Below are 15809 nucleotides of genomic sequence, written 5' to 3'. Positions count from 1 at the left end.
ATCTTGATATCGAGCATCCTTTTGTATTTCTGGTTTGTCAGTCCTCTCTCTTTGTTCACCGGAGTCTTCGTCTCTTTGTCCTTGAGTTTGGTGATTTTTTCTTCTTTTGATGCCTTGAGACAGTGTGACAGGTGATACCACATGGGAGATCCTTTAACTTGGACTGCTGTCCCTGTGCTGCGAAATGGCTGTGCTGCTCAAATGGTCTCCCCTTCATCATATACACAGTTATTTATACATCACCTTCCACCATGAAGCGTTGTCCCTTTTTGTTTCTCTCTTTGTTCTTAAAATGCTGTTATGCATGTCTAAACCATTCCATTAAATTAGATCATTTTGGCAGTAAAGCGATTTACAATGTGCTTGGTCGCAAAGCTGTTCATCTGTGGTAAACAGCTCTTCAGAAAGACATTCTTCAATTGATTTCACTAATTTTATGTAATAATTTTGTGATTTCCTATAAAACTACACTTCTTCTCCCATCTGTCTGAGTATTTAATATTGTCTGGGTCCCGTTAAAACATGTATTTTTCCCATCTAATTCCTTGTTTGCTTTAAAACAAGTATTCCCCATTTTCTATCCCTTCAGTAGCCAACCAGTTTGTATGAAGTACACTGGAAAACTTGACTGATCAGTAAAACACTGCTTTTGTTGTCACCGCGAGGCTTCCCCCGTCGGTTGTTTCACTGAGACACTACTGAGTAACTATAACTCAACACATTTTATACACATAACATTCATATATATTTTCATCTCTGTTTGAACGTACACCCAGGTAAATATTCCTGTAGTCTTCTCATACCGACTATGGACCCATTCATTGTTTAACTTCACTGTGTTGCAAATCCCAATTGAATATTACACATTGACATTGAACTTTACTGGATAAGCAGGTCTTCATTGCATTCAGCAGCCTATATGTGAGCATCTATGTGTAAGCTGTTCTTCTTTGCATTTATCAGCAGCAAGCAATTCTTCATTGCACATGCATATGAAAATAGTAAAACAATTCCAATGCGTTAGCGAAACCTTCTATATCAGGAGTGTCCATCATGATGCTGGGAATAGAACCTCTTTCCCAGAATAGTTCAACCTTCATTACTCAACTGATCATAACTCCGCAATGAGCACATTTCAAAGTAAATGTTTAATATTTCTTATATTTGTTGAGGTCATTCTGTGTGCATGTGGCCTAAACCCAATCTCTGTGTGGCAATTTTAATTTAAACAAGTTGAACTCTGCCTCTGATCATTTAAAAAAGGTGTGTACCAATATCAACCTTTCTCAGGTAATTACTGATCCTACTAAACCAAACTTAAGAGATCCTTCAAGGTTGTCCCTGATTGGCTCAATCTTAACAAATCAAATGTAGAAAATCCGCAGTATCTGAACTTGGTGTTAGTTATCACTGCTCAATAGCCTGTATCAGAATTGCAAAAATGAAAACATTAGGTCCACGCTTGGTATCCAGATCCTGAAACATCTCCATGAGCAGGCTTTTTTTTAACTGATCTGTTGAATAGTTCATGACACTGTTAAAATCCCAGATGAAGATCTAGCACTTGACCATTTTTGTAAATCTTCTAATTCTATAGTTGATAAACACGCCCCTTTTAAAAAGTATAGAACTTAGAAAAGGTCTAGTCCCTGGCTTTCGGCAGAACTGTCTTCTTTACTTTTTTTTTTTTCCCTTGTCCTGTTCAGCATTATGGCAGCAGAATTGTAGTCTGAATACCTTTGATGCCAAACAGATTTGCTTTGCCAAGGGAAGTTTTATAAATGTAAAGCTCCCCTTGATGCCCATTTATTTATTTCTGTTTACAATATATGACATGTAATAGAACTGAACCGGACCGGGGGACAAGGAAAGAAGAAGAGGAAAGAAGAGGAAACAGAACAAAAATAGAAACAAAAACCAGACAACCAGCTGCTACACCTGTAAAAAACAAAACAGACAACAATCCATGGCCTCTGAGGGGAATCCAGCCTTAGCGCCACCAGGAGCACCTGAAAGCAGACAAGCAGAGAAAAAACAAACACACAAACAAACAAAAACAAGCACAAGAAGCGGCAATCACATACAACACAGCTGTGGATATAGATGACCTGAGACGACATGATAATACATCAACTGCTTAGCGACCATGCTACTGGACTAATGAATGTGTGTGTGTGTGTGCGAGAATATGCAACACCCATGGCACAGGACCTACATGATAACCGTGCTTAGTTATGAGTGTATAAGCGTACAGGGCCACAATCCACAGCCCCCCCAAGCAATCAGAAGCAGGCAGAGAGGGCCACAAGACCCAGGCCACCAGCAGCCCCCACAGAGCACAGAACCCAGGAAGCCCACCGCAGGGGCAACCACGCATTCACCCAGAAGACTGCAGAGGAATCCCCCGGAAAGAGCCCCCATAAGCATAGGGCAGAAGCCCTCCGGGAGCCAGGGGCAACAGCCCACCGACCCCGCCAGGCCCCAGCCGCCCAGACATGGGCCGTGCACTGGACCCGGGCCCCAGGAGCCCGAGCGCCCCCAAACCCCCCGGCAGAGGCCCCACCCAATACCCAGGAGGGCCAAGCGCCCCAGACAGCCACACAGTGGGTCAGCGCCTGCCCCAGCGCCCCTGGCCAAGTGCCCTGGGAGTCAAGACGTGCCCACAGGTGGGTGAAGTCGCGAGCAGTGGGGAGAGGCAACGCTGCCCCCCCATCGGGAGAAGCACAGGCAGGCCAGGCGACAGCAAGTCCCAGATCCAGGCCCAATCATTACCACACACACTTTCACGTCCCATACATCCACACATCCACACGTCCTCCCTCCCTCGACTCCGCTGGGGTGTAGTGCAGCGGGCACACCAGGGGGCCAGCAGCCGCCCAGCCACCAAAGACCAAGAACCAGCAGAACAGTTAATTAAAACTCCTGGCCCCTCCCGCCCCGAGCAGCAACCAACCTCTAACAAAAGGTTAGAATGCCCGAATATATACCATCAAAAGCGGAAACAGAGGTCTTCGGCTGCAAGAAGGTGTGAACGTCCGACCAAAGTTTGTAAAAAGCAGTTAAGAAAAGGTTCAAATATCCAACCAAACATAATCAAAAGCGGGAGCAGAGCTGTTCGACTGCAAGTAGGTGTGAATGTCAGATCATAATATGCAAAAAGCTGATGAGAAAGGGTGAGAATGCCCGACTATACACCATCTAATGCGGGAGCGGAAGTGTTCGGCTGTGAGTAGGTGTGAATGTCCGACCATAATTGCTGAAAAATGTGTTAGAAAAGGTAAGAATGCTGGACCATACATCATCAAAAGCGGGAGAGGTGGTGTTCGGCTGCAAGAAGGTGTGAAAGTCCACGCATGGTTTGTAAAAAGCGGGTAAGAAAAGGTTCGAATGCCCAAATATACACCATCAAAAGCGGAAGCAGAGGTGTTCGGCTGCAAGAAGGTGTGAACGTCCAACCAAAGTTTGTAAAAAGCAGTGAAAAGCGAGAAAAAGCTTTTCGTGAGTTCTGCATGATTTGGGATTTTGCTTATAAAATGCATTCCTTCACTCAAACTATGTTAAAACTGATTTCTCCTTCATATTTGCCATGTCTAGAAAGATTTTAACAAAAAAACAACGTTGTACTTTGCAGTAAAAGAAAGAGCAAATCTAACGTTTCAGGAATCCGAGTGTAAGCTTGCTTTCATGAGTTCTGCATGATTTCGGATTTTGCTATAAATTTTGCTATTCCACCATGAAGCGTTGTCCCTTTTTGTTTCTCTCTTTGTTCTTAAAATGCTGTTATGCATGTCTAAACCAATCCATTAAATTAGATCATTTTGGCAGTAAAGCGATCTACAATGTGCTTGGTCGCAAAGCTGCTCATCTGTGGTAAACAGCTCTTCAGAAAGACATTCTTCAATTGATTTCACTAATTTTATGTAATAATTTTGTGATTTCCTACAAAACTACACTTCTTCTCCCATCTGTCTGAGTATTTAATATTGTCTGGGTCCCATTAAAACATGTATTTTTCCCATCTAATTCCTTGTTTGCTTTAAAACAAGTATTCCCCATTTTCTATCCCTTCAGTAGCCAACCAGTTTGTATGGAGTACACTGGAAAACTTGACTGATCAGTAAAACACTGCTTTTGTTGTCACCACAAGGCTTCCCCCGTCGGTTGTTTCACTGAGACACTACTGAGTAACTATAACTCAACACAGTTTATACACATAACATTCATATACATACTAACAAACAAAAAATTATTTATCGCAATTTTTTCATCTCTGTTTGAACGTACACCCAGGTAAATATTCCTGTAGTCTTCTCATACCGACTATGGACCCATTCATTGTTTAACTTCACTGTTTTGCAAATCCCAATTGAATATTACACATTGACATTGAACTTTACTGGATAAGCAGGTCTTCATTGCATTCAGCAGCCTATATGTGAGCATCTATGTGTAAGCTGTTCTTCTTTGCATTTATCAGCAGCAAGCAATTCTTCATTGCACATGCATATGAAAATAATAAAACAGTTCCAATGCGTTAGCGAAACCTTCTATATCAGGAGTGTCTATCATGATGCTGGGAATAGAACCTCTTTCCCAGAATAGTTCAACCTTCATTACTCAACTGATCATAACTCCGCAATGAGCACATTTCAAAGTATCATTCCTCTACATGTATTCAAAAATCTATGTGTAAATGTTTAATATTTCTTATATTTGTTGATGTCATTCTGTGTCCATGTGGCCTAAACCCAATCTCTGTGTGGCAATTTTAATTTAAACAAGTTGAACTCTGCCTCTGATCATTTAAAAAAGGTGTGTACCAATATCAACCTTTCTCAGGTAATTACTGATCCTACAAAACCAAACTTAAGAGATCCTTCAAGGTTGTCCCTGATTGGCTCAATCTTAACAAATCAAAGGTAGAAAATCCGCAGTATCTGAACTTGGTGTTAGTTATCACTGCTCAATAGCCTGTATCCATCCATTTTCAGTCCGTTAATCGGGTAGCGGGTGGGCTGGAGCCTATCCCAGCAGTCATCGGGCGAAAGGCAGGGTACACCCTGGACAGGTCGCCAGTCCATCACAGGGCCACATAGAGACAAACGAGACAAACAACCATGCACGCTCACACTCACTCCTATGGACAATTTGGAGTCACCTGACATGCATGTTTTCTGGACGGTGGGAGGAAGCCGGAGTACCCGGAGAAAACCCACGCATGCACGGGGAGAACATGCAAACTCCACACAGAAAGGCACCAGGGATCGAACCTGAAACCCTCTTGCTGTGAGGTGATGGTGCTAACCACCACACCACCGTGCAGCCCCTAGCCTGTATCAGAATTGTAAAAATGTAAACATTAGGTCCACGCTTGGTATCCAGATCCTGAAACATCTCCATGAGCAGGCTTTTTTTTTAACTGATCTGTTGAATAGTTATACTCATGACACTGTTAAAATCCCAGATGAAGATCTAGCACTTGACCATTTTTGTAAATCTTCTAATTCCATAGTTGATAAACACGCCCCTTTTAAAAAGTATAGAACTTAGAACAGGTCTAGTCCCTGGCTTTCGGCAGAACTGTCTTCTTTACTTAAAAAATAAATAAACCTTGGATGCTAGCTGGGCATATGAGGGACCCAGGTCATTGCCTTGCTTTTAGGAAGCTTAGAAATAAATGTACAGCAGAAATAAGAAAGGCCAAGTCTGATCATTATCTAAATTTGATTCCCAGAGCTTACTCAGATTTCACAAAAGTCTGTCCTACTGCTCCTGTTTTTAATTAGACTTCTATGCCTTCGCAGTCGCGGATTCGTCACTCCTTTTAAGCTTTTTGTATGTTCTAAATGTTGTTTTAATCGTTTTCTGTTTTTTCTGTCTCAGTTATTGTATATGAGATTATTTTCTCCATTTATCTCCAAGTTTAAATAAATGTTATTACTTGTGTGATACTTTCTATGTCAAGGGGACAGTGGTGGTACTCTATCCTGCATCATCTTTATTTCTGCTAATCCATGCTTCATACCATTAAATTGGGAATACTATAATAAGAGTAATGATTAATAATACAAAGCTGGTTCCTCTTAACCCACAAAATCCTGGTAATCTGAATGGATGCCACGGCCTTTGTCCATCCATTTTCCCTGTCTTATTTTAGTCTATGTTCTCATGTTAGCCATTGTTTTCTTCACTGAGGTTGAGATGAACTCCCTCCTGTAGAGAGAATTCTCCTTTGTAGTCAGACTTTTGCCTCAGAAAACAGTGGTGGGTAACTAATCTTTCCCTACTTCTGAAGGTCGTGGTACAATGTGATAAGTGAATCCAAGAAGTCCTTCAGCTGCTGTGGGTGATGTAAGTAGTATCTGAAATGGACCTTCCCCCCTTGGGCTGGACCAGTTATTTTTCTTTATCACTTTGATGATGATCCAGTCCCCGGGTTTTACTGTCTGCAGAGATTCCTTCACCGGTTCACCTGGAACAGACTAAACAGAAGAGATCTCTCTACTTGTTAATATTTGTATTCTGCTAAGGTTTCTTCTCTTTTTCTTTTTTTCTTCATCATGTCAGTTGACTACTGTGTTTTGACTGTGGGAGTACAAATGGTCTTCCATACCTTTTCTCAAATGGAGTTCATCTTGTGCTAGTTGGAGGATGCATTTTTAGGATGGTAAACAGTAAACCCAATATTTCCCATTTCTTCCATGATTTTTTTCAGTCTTGACTTAATTATTCCATTGTGTCTCTCCGCGAAACCTGCTGATTGTGGATGATATACACAGTGGTTTCTTAGGTCTATTTTAAGTTCTTTGCCATCAGTGAGATGACATTGTTTACAAAGTGTGTCAAATTATCACTGAAGATCTTTTCAGGAATTTCAAATCTAGAAATGATTTATTTTACCCGTGCTTTTGCTACTGAGAGTGCATCTGCTTGTGCACATGGAAATATTTCAGTCCATTTGGTAAAAACCTCTGTTGTCACTGAGCAGAATCGTTTCCCTTAACATTAATTTAGTTCAATGAAATCTACACAATAATGAAATAATGAAATCCAAACAAATATGTTGAAAACGATACACTGGCTTAGGGAATTATCTTCTTTTTGGTCTTAGATTGCCCTGTGGATTGTATTTTGCACATATTTCACCTGCTAGACAAAACTTTATTCATTTATTTATTCTAAAAAAAAAAATTCAATAATTAGTAAAACCATATGCTGTAAAAACATTGTTCATTATTGCTTCCATCCCTCCTGTTGAGACATGACATGGTCCATGGCTCAATACTGTAGCATATTTAAACAAATTCTTTGGCAGTATGGTTTTCCTTCCGGTCATTCATACGAGTCTATTGTAGATGACAATTGAATAACATCTAATAATGCTGAAATATTTGTAGTTTATACATTTAGCTGTGGATGTCAACATACCTGTTTTTCCAATGCTGTGTTAACACATGTACAGTTGAGAAGGCATACTGACTGTCAGTGTAAACGTTAACAACCTTTTTGTTATTTCATTTACAAGCTTCAGTTAAAGCTACCAATTCGACTGCTTGAACAGAGTAATTTTTTGGTAGTGGTTGTTTTAAGAAAACTTCAGTTTCTGTTACTACTGTAAATTCTGTAGCATTTGTGCCATCAGGGTTTTTTGCTTGACCTGTCGAATAAATATTGTTATTTCTGCATTTTCATAACGTATATCAGTTAAGTCTGGCCTGGGTAAAACACTGATGGTTATTTCTGACATGTAATCATGAGGCTTTCCATCTGTGGGGTAGGTAGCAGTGTGGATGGATTAAGTGTAGCACATCTATCGACAACAAGGTGTGGCTGTGAAAGAAGAACAGTTATGTAGGAGAGATGTCTGGTAAAGATATTTTGTTAAGTAACCATATCACAGCCACTGCATGAGGTACCTTAAGTGTTAATGGGTGAAATAACACCATAATTGTTGATGCCTGCACTGCCAATGGCTTCTGGCCATTGATTCAAAAGTATGATCTCGTCACTTTTTCCCCCTTTCAGTGGACACTGGCTCCTAATTACCGCAATTCAGCAGGGGGTCTTTCATTAGGAGTACTGGACTCCCCCATGCACGGTTTCAGCTCCGACCCTGGACGGCGGAAAAAACGTCGAGATCTGGTTTGAGGACCCAATTGTGGAGAAAATTCTCTCAATGACACTCAGAGTTGCTGGAGTCAGTTAATGCAAAGGTTTAATCTTGCAGCAAGCTCAAGAATGTGTGTGTGTATGTGTGCGAACGTTTGTGTGAGTTTGTGTGTGTGAGAGTTTAAAGAACCTGTTATCCACAGGCAGGTCTTAACTAGTATGGCACGGGTACAGCCTGTCTCATCTTTTTTGGAAAGTCCAGCACTCGGCCGTAACCCTTCTGTCTGTTTGGACTCTCACATACATTCGGTTAATCATAGAAAAACGAGAACAAAACTTTTTAGCCCCTTAAATTCATAAAACAGACATGGAGCAGGGCATTAGGCTAGTTCGCATAGCCACCTTCCCCATGGTGAGCTTTGCTTGGTTGAGACGCTTGCTCCCCCCACCCTTGCTCCTCGGCTGACCAAGTAGGAACAATCGGGGCCCTATTCGATGGCTGCCTTGTCTTTTACTCTGTGTAAAAGACAAGGCAGCCACAAACACCACGGGAACAGCGTATTGAGGCTTTGTTCTGACCACACATTCGGTGTCGCGTTTCTTTCAAGCAATTCTCCCGGTTAGCCCGCACTCGGCTTGCGCCCAGAGCCGTGTTAAAGTCTACTTCGCATTCACTCTCTTTTCTCAGCAGACTAAAAGAAAGTTTAATCTTGGGCTCCCTGATCTTGGGCCTTCTATCCTGCACCGCTGTTTGCTTTTTCACAAGAGCAGAGAAGAGCGCACCGTTCCCAGCGGCACTGCAGTACCGGGTCGATGCTTGGAGTGAACGGAGCAAGCTCCTTTTTCAACTCCTATTGCTAAAAATCCATTTAATATCTAGTTCTCGTATAGAGGATATATCAGATATTAAACTGATAAGAACAGATACTACATTTGATCTTAGCCAAAAGGCCGAGAAGCGATAACTGTCCACTGGTTCACGTCCGAGGGCCCTTCCTGGCACAATGCGCACTTGTAGCGGTGTTCTTTTTATGGCCATAGGGTCACTTTGCACCTCCGCCCACCCGCTGCACTGAGCACTCTTCAGCCCTTTTAAATGGTATAACTTTGCACTCCCGCACGCTCCAGCGAGCACCATTCAAGCAACGACTTTGCACTCCAGCTTCGAACATCGGCACAGTCGCAACAAGTAAGGCGACTCTACTCAGAGAAGTCACTCTGTACAGTAACAAGATTTCTTTTGCACAGACAGAAAGGGCTTCACCCGCAAAGGTAAACAATTAAGGTAAAGCCCAAAAATAGAAACAACTCATTAGTGCTGCTCTCCACGGAAGTCTTTAGTAAAAGGCGAAAGACTTGTACGTTATGAAGAGAAACCAGAGTACGATTATCCGTCACTGCGGGAGCAGGGCATCAGGCTAGTTGGCATAGCCACCTTCCCCATGGTGAGCTTTGCTTGGTTGAGACGCTTGCCCCCCCCCCCTTGCTCCTCGGCTGACCAAGTACGAACAATCTGGCCCTATTCGATGGCTGCCTTGTCTTTTACTCTGTGCAAAAGACAAGGCAGCCACAAACACCACGGGAATACCGTAATGAGGCTTTGTTCTGACCGCTCATTCGGTGTCGCGTTTCTTTCAAGCAATTCTCTCAGTTAGCCCTCACTCGGCTCGCTCCCAGAGCCGTGTTAAAGTCTACTTCGCATTCACTCTCTTTTCTCAGCAGACTCTTGGGATTTTATGTATAAAATGAATTCCTTCACTCAAACTATGTTAAAACTGCTTTGTCCTTCATATCTACCATGTCTAGAAAGATTTAAACAAAAAAAACAACGTTGTACTTTGCAGTAAAAGAAAGAGCAAATCACCGAAATAGGATCTAAGGGTATTCGGCCAATCGATCTGTAGCAGCTTCGGTAAAAGAGTATAAGTTGAAGAGTTTGTGAATAAAGGTGTGCGCACACATAGTGAGCTGTAGGAAAATAGGCAAGGAGCAATGCCGGCTGGGGTATATGTTCTTGTATGTTGTCTGACTGTTTGATTTGAATGTGTTGTGTAAGTGTCCTGTTGAATGTTACATGTTTGGGCTTTGACACGCTTCACTGTGGTTGTTAACTGTGTGGTGTGTCCTGAAATGTTATATGTTTGGGCTGTGTGACATGCTTAATGCTTGTCAGTAGCTACCCACTTATTCATATATAGCAACTGACAACATAAGAAGTCCGGACATACTTTGATAGTAGTTGTAGAAGTATCCTTATTGATAATAGATAAACTAATTCATAGTGAAAGATCAGTAGATGAACTGGTGCCTGCACATGTCTCACGAAAGCAATACTGCCAAACTTATGAGTTCTTGTGGCAAACTTGATTCAGTGTGTTGACGTGTATACGCTGTTTTGCTGACTTGATTGTCACAAGAAACAAAATGTGTTTGATAAGATCCGACCATTTTATTAAGAGAGAGCGGTTTTGTGTACCCACAGTCCATAATGTAGAAAAGAGAGAAAAAAGCCTTTCTGATTTGGTGTGTGTGCTCACAGTGCAGAGTGTAGAGAAAAGAGAGAAAAGAAAGCCGTTTTGGTGTCACGGGTGTTGTGACTTACACACACTTCTGAATTGAGAAAATAAATTATTTTAGAGGAAGCAGTAGAGTTTAGATCCCACATTTGTTGATAGGCATTCATTTATTTTTTCTTTTAATCAGTTTTAAAGTGAATACTAACTGAGAAATGAAAAAGGTGAAGAGTTTAGAAGCTTGGTTCAAGAGCAAAACTTGGTTTATGATCAGCTGAGTCTCTAAACAGAACAGTAAAGGGCTTCATCAAACATTTAAAAAAGATTCAGATTGTTAGAATATCCAGAATTTATAGGAATGGTGGTGATTACTCTTATTTTCTAGAATGGAAATAACTGCACCATGTCTGTTTTATGAATTTAAGGGGCTAAAAAATGGGTTTTGTTGGTTAAGAGGAACCAGCTGTGTATTATTAATCATTACTCTTATTATAGTATTCCCAATTTTATGGTATGAAGCATGGATTAGCAGAAATAAAGATGATGCAGGACAGAGTACCACCACTGTCCCCTTGACATAGGAAGTGCCACACTAGTAATAACATTTATTTAAACTTGGAGATAAATGGAGAAAATAATCTCATATACAATAGCTGAGACAGAAAAAACAGAAAACGATTAAAACGATTAAAACAACATTTACAACATACAAAAAACTTAAAAGGAGTGACGAATCTGCGACTGCGAAGGCATAGAAGTCTAATTAAAAACAGGAGCAGTAGGACAGACTTTTGTGAAATCTGAGTAAGCTCTGGGAATCAAATTTAGATAATGATCAGACTTGGCCTTTCTTATTTCTGCTGTACATTTATTTCTAAGCTTCCTAAAAGCAAGGCAATGACCCGGGTCCCTCATAGTCCCTCAATTTATTTATGAGTGTGATCGTGTGAGTGAGAGACGTCTGTGAGTTCTGAAGGAAAAGTAATACATCATCAGCATAAAGACTTATTTTATGCTCAATATTTTGGGATTGGATGCCTTTAATATTTCTATCTTGTCTGATAGAAGCTGCTAAAGGTTTGATGAAAATAGCAAAAAGTGAGGGAGAAAGTGGGCAACCCTGTCTTGTACCTCTCTGCAGACTGAAGCTTGGAGAGGTTTGATCATTTGTCCTGACACTTGCATTTGGGGAGCTATATAATATCCTTATCCAGTTGATGAAGTGTTACCCAAACCCAAATTTGTTTATTGCTGCGAATAAAAATTTCCAGTTCACTCCATCAAATGCTTTTTCTGCATCTAGAGAGTCGATTGTGGTTTCCAAGTTGTTGATGGTAGAATAGTCTATGAGATTAATGATCCGGTTTGTGAACGAACTGTTGTGCCTACTGCTCTTCAGCCTGTCAAATGAAACGTAGAATTTGAAACGTGACAAATGAACAAAGACCCAAGGAGTTGAGTCGTAAACGAATCAATACTGTTTCTTGTGCGAGGACCCGTTACCCGATGAGTTGAGTCATGAACGAATCAATACTGTTTACTGTGCGAGGACCCGTCACCTGAGGAGTTGAGTCGTGAACGAATCAATACTGTTTCCTGTCCTGCTGACTGAGCTTATGAAGCTGCCGCCTGCCATGTGGTGAGGAAGGATACTGCATGAAAATGAACGAATCACTCACTGAGACAACTCGTTACTCCCGAGTCATATGAAAAAATTAGTTCATATCGAACGAATCGCTCACGAACGACACATCACTATCTATTTGACGAGTTATGCATGAATTCGGATTTTGCAATAAAATTAATTCCTTCTCTCAAACCAAGTTCAAACTGCTTTGTCCTTCATATTTATCTACTTCTAATCTAGTTTCAACAATAAACAACACTGTATTTTGTAGTATGAAAAAGAACCAGACCTAATTTTCAGCAATAAGCTTCTCTCGAGGAGATATGAAGCAATACAGATTTTGCTATAAAATGAAATCCTTCTATCAAACTGACTTAAAACTGTTTGTCCTCCTTATTTATCCACTTCAAATCAAGTTTCAACAATTAAAAAATTTTGTAGTTTGAGAAAGAACAACTTAATCTTTAGCAATCAGTATAAAAAGAGGTAGAGAAAAGGTGCAAATCCCAACCATACATCACTAAAAGGTGGAGCGGAAGTATTCGGCTGCAAGTAGGTGTGAATGTCCGACCATAATTTGTAAAAAGCGGGTAAGAAAAGGTTCGAATGCCCGACTATATATTAACAAAAGGAGAGGTCTTCGGATGAGAGTGGGTGAGAATTTCCAACCATAATCTATAAAATGCGGTGAAAAAAAAGGTGTGAATACCCCATAGAACACTAAAAGGTGGAGCGGAAGTGTTCGGCTGCAAGAAGGTGTGAATGTCCGACTATATTTGGTGAAAAGCAGGTGAAGCAAGGTCTGAATGCCCGACCTTACATCATCAAAAGCGAGATCAGAGGTGTTTGGCTGCAAGAAGGCCATAGTTTGCCAAAAGCGGGTAAGGTGCTAATAACCGACTAAATATCAACAAAAATGGGGGCGGAGGTCTTCGGATGTAAGTGGGTGTGAAGCTGTGAATTGCCGACCATAGTAAAAAGCGGGTGAGAAAAGGTGCGAATGTCAAACCATACATGATCAAAACAGGGAGCGGAGGTGTTTGGCTGCGACAAGGTGTGAATGTCCACCCATAATTAATGAAAAGCGGGCAACAAGTAGTTTGGAATGCCCAACCATACATCATCAAAAGCAGGAGTGGATGTGTTCGGCTACAAGAAGGTTTGAATGTCTGACCATAGTTTGTAAAAAGCGGGTAAGAAAAGGTTCGAATGCCCGAACATACACCATCAAAGGAGGGAGCGGAGTTGTTCGGCTACTTAAAGGTGTGAAAGTCCAACCATGGTTTGTAAAAAGCGGGTAAGAAAAGGTGCAAATGCCCGACAATGTATGATCAAAAGAAGTAGCGGAGGTTTTCGGCTGAAAGAAGGTCTGAATCTCCAACCATAATTTGTAAAAACCGGGGAAGAAAAGGCTCGAAAGCCTGAGTATACACCATCAACAGCTGGACCGGAGGTGTTCAGCTGCAAGAAGGTCTGAATGTAAGTCAATAATTGCTACAAAACATGAAAGAAAATTTTCAAATATCAAACCGAACATGATCATAAGCGGGAGAGGAGGTGTTCAGCTGCAAGAAGGTGTGAATGTCCACCCATAATTACTGAAAAATGGGTAAGAAAAGGTGCGAATGCCCAACCATACATATTCAAAAGCAGGAGTGGATGTGTTCGGCTACAAGAAGGTTTGAATATCCGACCATAGTTTGTAAAAAGCAGGTAAGAAAAGGTTTGAATGCCCGAACATACACCATCAAAAGAGGGAGCGGAGGTGTTCCGCTGTACGAAGGTGTGAATGTCCGACCATAGTTGGTAAAAAAAGGGTTAGAAAAGGTTAAAATACCTGACTGTACACAATCAATAGCGGGAGCGGAGTTGTTTGGCTACAAGAAGGTGTGAAAGTCCGACCATGGTTTGTAAAAAGCGGGGAAGAAAAGGCTCGAATACCCGACTATACACCATCAAAAGAGGGAGCTGAGATGTTCAGCTGCAAGAAGGTCTGAATGTCCATCAATAATTGCTAGAAAACATGAAAGAAAATTTTCGAAAATCAAACCGCACATGATCATAAGTGGGGGAGGAGGTGTTCAGGTGCAAGAAGGTGTGAATGTCCACCCATAATTCCTTAAAAATGGGTAAAAAAAAGGTAAGAATGCCCAACCATACATCATCAAAAGCAGGAGTGGATGTGTTTGGCAACAAGAAGGTTTTAATGTCCGAGCATAGTTTGTAAAAAGCGGGTAAGAAAAGTTTTGAATGCCGGAACATACACCATCAAAAGAGGGAACGGAAGTGTTCCGGTGTAAAACGGTGTGAATGTCAGATCATAATTAGCAAAAAGCTGATGAGAAAGGGAGAGAATGCCCGACTATACACCATCAAATACGGGAGCGGAGGAATTCGGCTGTGAGTAGGTGTGAATGTCCGACCATAATTGCTGAAAAATGTGTTAGAAAAGGTAAGAATGCCAAAACATACATCATCAAAAGAAGGAGTGGAGGTGTTCGGCTGCAAGTAGGTGTGAACGTCCGACCAAATTTTGTAAAAAGCAGTGAAGAAAAGGTTTGAATATCCAACCAAACATAATCAAAATCGGTAGCAGAGCTGTTCGACTGCAAGTAGGTGTGAATGTCAGGTCATAATTTGCAAAAAGCTGATGAGAAAGGGTGAGAATGCCCGACTATACACCATCAAATGCGGGAGCGGAGGTGTTCGTCTGTGAGTAGGTGTGAATGACCAACCAAAAGTGCTGAAAAATGTGTTAGAAAAGGTAAGAATGCCGGACCATACACCATCAAAAACGGCAGCGGAGTTGTTCGGCTGTAAGAAGGTCTGAATGTCCACCCATAATTACTGAAAAATGGGTAAGACAAGGTGCGAATTGCCCAACCATACATCATCAAAAGCAGGAGTGGATGTGTTCGGCTACAAGAAGGCTTGAATGTCCGACTATAGTTTGTAAAAAGCGGGTAAGGAAATGTTCGAATGCTCGAACATACACCATCAAAAGAGGGAGCGGTGGAGCTCCACTGTAAGACGGTCTGAATGTCCATCAATAATTGCTAGAAAACATGAAAATTTTCGAACATCAAACCGCACATGATCATAAGCGGGAGAGAAGGTGTTCGACTGCAAGTAGGTGTGAATGTCAGATCATAATTTGTAAAAAGCGGATAAGAAAAGGTAAGAATGCCCAACCATAAATTATCAAAAGCGGCCGCAGAGATATTCGGCTGGTATTTATCAATGTCTAGATAGATTTCAACAAAGAACAACATTGTATTTTGCAGTAAAAGAAAGATCAAATCGAAAGTTTCAGGAATCCGAGTATAAGCTTGCTTTCATGAGTTCTGCACGATTTCGGATTTTACTATAAAATTAATTCCTTCACTCAAACTATGTTAAAACTGCTTTTAACTTCATATTTATCAATGTCTAGATTGACTTCAACAAAGAACAACATTGTATTTTGCAGTAGCAGAAAGAGCAACACTGAAGGATCAGGAATCCGAGAATAAGCTTTTTTTCATACGTTCTGCATGATTTGGGATTTTATGTATAAAATG

General features: G+C 41.2%; 2 non-coding genes across 2 annotated transcripts; both read right to left on the bottom strand.

The window, feature by feature from the left end:
• Positions 1 to 8881: 8881 nt before the first annotated feature.
• Positions 8882 to 9072, bottom strand: LOC140272524 (U2 spliceosomal RNA). Its single transcript, XR_011907937.1, has one exon. It is a non-coding gene; the product is annotated as a U2 spliceosomal RNA (small nuclear RNA).
• A 308-nt stretch (positions 9073 to 9380) lies between these two features.
• Positions 9381 to 9494, bottom strand: LOC140272522 (U5 spliceosomal RNA). Its single transcript, XR_011907935.1, has one exon. It is a non-coding gene; the product is annotated as a U5 spliceosomal RNA (small nuclear RNA).
• Positions 9495 to 15809: the final 6315 nt, after the last annotated feature.

This window comes from Leuresthes tenuis, unplaced genomic scaffold (assembly GCF_036924035.1).
Source record: "Leuresthes tenuis unplaced genomic scaffold, fLeuTen1.0.hap1 SCAF_16, whole genome shotgun sequence".
Taxonomy (NCBI): domain Eukaryota; kingdom Metazoa; phylum Chordata; class Actinopteri; order Atheriniformes; family Atherinopsidae; genus Leuresthes; species Leuresthes tenuis.
Note: the sequence above shows the minus strand (reverse complement) of the source record. Positions and strands in the feature narration are given on the sequence as shown.